Below are 6,405 nucleotides of genomic sequence, written 5' to 3'. Positions count from 1 at the left end.
ATATATATATATATAAATGCCCAAATGTTTAGCTTTGCATCAAAAACGCGTTTGTTATATCTTTTATTTTTAAATAAAATATATTTACTTCAATTAGTCTGATTTACTTAAAAATTCTGAACAAATGCTCTCTTCATAAATCAAAATTTGACCAGGTGTGCAATCTATACTTTAGATATTCTCTACAACTAAGGAATGCAGGTTGCACACCTGTTGAAATTTTTATTATTTTATATTTTACAACGAAATTTTAAAAATATACAAAGTATAAAATAATATTATAATAAGTTAAAAAAAAATATTTTTTACTTCGTTTGCTAAATGGTTTGTGATATAATCTGTAAATGTTTTAAGAATAGATATATTGTCTAGGACATAATCTATTAGTATAGTCCATTATTATATACCTTTGTTATTCATAAATACTGTAAAGTAAATAAAATTAAAAAATAATTTTTTTAAACTAAAGTATCAGCTATTAAAAAAGGTAGATTTTATAGCGAAATTAGACCACTTGTCAGGCGCCCTAATTCCTAATTAAAAAAAAAAAATTCTTGAAGCTTCTGTGCATAAATATCATATCATTGTTTAGTACAAAATACACACGGGAACTTGGACAAAAATATGGAAACACCTGTATATTAACTCTATGTAAACAATCTTTATTTTAGTTGCAAATGTTTTTGAACATTTTTCATGGCAAAACTATTGGAATGAATTGAAAGATAGCGCTTGAATCTTTTTAAAAATGACGTCACATTTACCCTTGCAAAATTTTGGATTGCCCAAAAAGAGGAGAGGAAGTTGGATTGCAATATTTGTATTAGAATGTTTTTTTTCATTCTAGTGGTATTGAAATAGACAACCAACTTTTAATTTCCTACACTTCGAATTTTGCATGGGTAAAAATCACCCAATTTCTTAAAGCTTTAAGCATAATCTTTCATGGTGTGTCAACAGTTTTGCCTCGTAATATAGTTCAAAACATTTGCTGCTAAATGAAAAACTGTTTATACTGAGTTAGTATAGAAAGTGCTGCCATATTTTCATTTAACCCCTGCATAAAAATCGAAAAAAAAAAAAAAAAGCGAAAGAAAATACTCGAATAAAAAATCAAAATAAATCGAAATAAAATACAAAAGTATGCTTCTGAATGTTTACGGGTATCAATAATTTAATTGTTTATTCACTTACCTATGGTTCATATCCGTAATTTATTTTACTCTAAGAAATATCCTTTGATCCTCAAATAGCTGATAAAAGTGGAATGACAGTAAATTCAAATAAGTATTTTGTTGACCGAGTTTAAGTGTGTAAAGGTAATGCTTACGCCGTGATTTCCCCCTTTATAATCAGTGAACTGATATTTATCACTTTTTTTAAAAAAAAAGTATATCTAATTTTTGTAGCAAAAAAGACTATCAGTGGCTTTATCAAAATATTGATGTAAGATATCTGTTTCCATTATTATTGAATTAACGTAGTGATCGTACATACTGTTTCAATAAGTTCTAAAAATGATTTAGGAAATTATTTAGTTAATTAACTTCATTGGATGCTTGTCTCCAGTTTTTAAGATATTCCCTGTATTAAATATACAACAGAAGAAAGTAATATATTTTACTAATTCTAGTTAGAATAAAGTATTTCCACTCGCAGAGCCAATACTGATTTTTTAATAGTCAAACTGCTTATAAATTTTGAAGATCATGGTAACAAAAAACGTCTTATTTTCATCACACAAAGAGCTGTACCCTTTATGACAATGCAGAAAAAAGTTGGAAATACTTTTTCATTTTGATTTTCTTTCAAAATATAGAAATAAAAAAAATAAAATTATAAATAATAATGAAATATAAATATACTTCAAAAAACAGAAAGGTTGAAATATTTGTGTTTTGACGCTTATAAACAAGCCTATTTTATTCAGTTCAAACAATTTTACTACCATATGAGTTTAATATATCTGTAATGTCAAAGTTTACTTTAGACGTTTTTCCTTTTTATAAAGCAAATACGATTTCAACAATTTTAATTCGCGATCGCAACGAACTATAGGGGGCGTTGTTGTATGAGACTAATACCTGCGATTTCGATATGAATAGTCATTCATTTACACTGGAGACGTCTTTAATGTAGCGTGTAACATTGTAACGTTCCTTCTTTATCGTGGCTTATTAAATTTAAAAAAGAAAAATGCTTGATATTCTTTCTTATGCAAACGAAAACAAAATGGTATCTCTTTTTATTAGAGAAGGAATATCCAAAACACATCGGAAAAATATTTGTACATTAACAGAAAAAAATATGTATATTCTTATAAGAGTTAAAACCTAATGCCCGAGAAATAGTATTACTAAATTTAATGATATAACATGAAAGGCCCATTTAAACTTTACATTCTATAGTTTTAAGAATCATATTAGTTCAAAAATTAAAATGAACAAAAAGTATACATAAGCCTCATAATTTTATGAAATTTAATTTTGTAAACAAAGTTTTTTGACAACAATTTTTATCAAAAAATTTCAAGTTTCAATAAAAATCATTATTTAGAAACTAAGAAACGTAAAATAAAGAATGCTGACGAAACAAAAACAAAAAAAAAAAACAATTCTTTTTTGTCGCCATTTTTAGTGCTACGAATATTCGTCTTTGGGATTTGCCAAAAACAAAACAAGATGCAATTTTATTTTTTCAGGAGGGAAATATTTTACCGAAAAAACGAAAATGTACCAATTCCCACAACATAAAACTTTATCTTGGTAAACGTACGTTTTGGAAATGTTATTTCATTTGGAATCTTATTTATCAGAGTTCATATGGCGATATGATTGTTTTGAATCTATGCTAAACTCTATATCGGCTCATTTTCCACCGAAATCCGATTAACTATTTTGATTTTAAATAAAGTGTTTTATTTTATGAATTGTCGCAAAAATTTTAAGTGTAGATTGGCGGCACTTAAAAACCGCCAAATCTGTAGCGGCGGTGGCGTTAATACGTAAGTACCGAATTTTTATTCCATACTTTTCTGAATCATATTACTTCAAACATTGGAATATACAAGAAGTATACATAAACACATAATGTTATACCATTTAATTTTTCAAAAAAAGTATTTTGAGAACAATTTTTATCAAAAAATTATAAACTAAAAAACGGAAAATAAAGAATTCTTAGGATAAAAAAAAGATTTTAAGAATTCTTTACATTGAAATAAAAACTTTCATATTGTTTCTTTTTTTATTATTCTTATAGTTCTTAATCAGACGTAAAAAACCATTCTGTAGAGAACCATCATCAAATGAAAAAAAAATATTTACAAGCAAATTTTTTATTGTAAAAATCATTGCACTTACCTGATTTATGATTCCCGGAGAATTCCAAAATGATAAGTTCCTTGTTTGAAAACTTTATTCTCAAATAATAGATACATAGTTTATACCTTCATTACTTTTAGATAACATACTACACAGCAAAATTTTATAATTGATATGAATTTGAATATGTAGCTAAAAACAGAATAGCTGAATTCTAGTTGAAATTATTCTTTCAAAACTAAAAAATACTTACCAAGAAAACGATAAAAATTAATTAAGAATCATCACAAATGCCACTATTTCAAGTAATTTGGATAATTTTTTATTGTTGTTTTCCGAATTATATGGATACAGAAATATATACTATTCTATAGTAAAGAAGAATATTCTATAACTATTACAGTTCTGTACGTTCTGAATTCACATTTATTTATTGGAATGACGAAAGCAATGTTGACTTAACTTTAATTTCTAATGAATTGAAGACAGAAGAAATGCATTTTACCTTAATACACACATCTGTAAAAGTATGCCATAGCGAAATCGGATGTTATCAATTGCAAGTTTGATGATAATGGAAGCTTAAAATTATTGAGAAGTTTTTCTTCAAATGTTCGGAGTGTTCTGGATCTGAAAGATATCTCAATATTCTGGAGATTTTTTTCAAGTTCTTCGGCTTTTCCTTAGGGAAATTTTGATTTTTATTTGCTGCTATGAAAATGGCGTGTGACTCTGCCAATGATTTTGATGGAACTAAATGAAAACGTGATAAATTAATGTCTGATATTTACAGGCTCCCGCTAGAGGGCGTACTCGAGAGTTGCGATCGAGAATCAAGAAATAAAAACGGACTATTTTTTTCAACCGTTTTAGAATTTTCGATAAAATTTTTAAAAGCACGAGACTTTTGAAATTATCACACACTAACGAGTCAAGATAAAAAATAATGTGTTAAGATGACTCATAATATCTGTCAATAATCTGAAGACAAGAATTTCTCCACAACTACATTATTAATTTCATTTTCATCAAATTTTCATTTTTCTTTGAGATTATGAATTAATTCTCATTGTTTGCGTTTTCTTTTTATTTTGTAACATAAAATTATACACTTATTATCAGTATAATATATTTACATATAATATATTTATTAATAATAAAGTTATATATTTAGAAAGTTACTGTGTATAATGGTATCAAACAAAATATGCCGATAACTTATTATGCAAATAATTTTAATTCCGATAACTTTTTTATGCAAAATTACGAAAAAATTATTTTTTGACTCAAGGAAAAAATATAAAAATTGAAAAAAAAAAAAAAAAACTAGAAAAAGTAGTGTTAAAATAGAAGGCGGATTTATATTGTTATGTTTTAAAAATTCTTCTCTCACTCATTTTTTTTCTTTCAAAGTTTAATTTTTTAAATGAAAAAGTAGATGAACTTGGCTAAAAAAATTTGCTCTAGTTTTTATCTATTTGAAAAAAAAAAAGAATAAATCAGAGTATAGGTAGAAATAGTTTCAATATCAAAATTTGAGTTTTAGCGTGAAAAACTAAATGAACTTGATTAAAAATTTTTCTGCAGTCAAATTTTTCCTCCAGTCAAAGTAGAAAAATGTGGCAAGGCAAAATTTAATATCTTCAGTCAAGAATTCTTAAATGAAAATATCCACTGGCAGCCATTCTTATCGGATCTACGGATTTACTATCCAAGAAATATTTTAAATAGTGTAAATACTGAATTCAGAATTTTTAGATTATTATCATTCATATAGATCAGACTGGTATAAACGGGGATCTACTCGTCAGAAACTGGAGAGGTGAGTCCATCGGCAGTGTACCTATAATACTATTTTTTTTCTATATTAATGTTTGTGGCGTGCATATTCTAAATTATATGCCTAGCTATGCCATGTCATTACCTTATCTCTTTGAGTCATGTCAGAGCCGATGAATCAAAAAGAGCCCACCGTGACTGGTACTGAGTAACCAGAGCAATTCTAAATAACCAGGGGAGAACCACTCGGACCCAACAAATTTCCGACCCACTAATCTTCATCCTTCCATGGACAAAATGTATGAGAGAAATCATTCTCAACAGAATAAAGCCACACCTGAAAATTCTTCCGTATAACAACAGTGAAATAATTCTGCTAACTGAATTTATCTCGTTTGGTTTTTTCCATAAACAGACCTAAACTGCTCTCATGATCGACAGCCTTTGATCGTGTTTGGTATCAAGGCTTCATTGTCAAATTTTATTTTATGACCACAATTGGACAGCCGATCCAATTTCGGGTTTACGACTACCAATGTTCAACTCAGTGGCCTTGCAAATTTGAACCCAATCCAGGAGACAAGGGAACTCACGGATCAAGTATTGGAAGAAATTTGCCTTAGTGTACTCACGCTGAAAAGATTCAGCTTACCTATAGATATTTTACAGCTCATAACTGATAAAACTTTCTATATTAAATTAACTAGTGCCAAGTTATCTATTACATAGATTCACGAAGGGGTGTCTCAGTTTAGTATCCTAGGACCCACTCTTTATATCTTGAATCTTATTGACATCGGACTTTCCAAAAAAAAGAAAAAAAAAAGATGATAGTAGCATTCTACGCAGTGATTTGAAAATCTTTGAATCCTGATATGACTCTTAAAGAATTTATATGCGAAATGAAAAATGGGGCACCAATTAGCATATTGCTATAAATACGGAAAAGAGCAATCTACTATTAATTAAAAACTCAAGGAAAAGAGCAAACTCAATAAAGACATTACCGCCTTTAACACCGTCTTTTTAGATCATGACTAAGTATCTAGGACTATCATTAATTGTAGATTTATATGGAATGACCATGTTAATGATGTTATTTAAAAAACATGACTTTTTGCAGAAAAATAAATATTTTTTGCAGTTAGGACTCTTGGACGTCTGATTGGTAAATATTCAAAACTGCAACAACATCTAAACAGACTGCTATATTTGAAAGCGATTGGTTCATTTCTTAGGCTTCCCCTGCCTGGTGCACTGCACCAAGAAACATCCTCAACAAAGTTGATGTCATTCAAAACAT

Source organism: Parasteatoda tepidariorum, chromosome 9 (assembly GCF_043381705.1).
Source record: "Parasteatoda tepidariorum isolate YZ-2023 chromosome 9, CAS_Ptep_4.0, whole genome shotgun sequence".
Classification (NCBI taxonomy): Eukaryota; Metazoa; Arthropoda; class Arachnida; order Araneae; family Theridiidae; genus Parasteatoda; species Parasteatoda tepidariorum.
The sequence above is the reverse complement of the archived record's forward strand: the minus strand, read 5'-3'. Positions refer to the sequence as shown.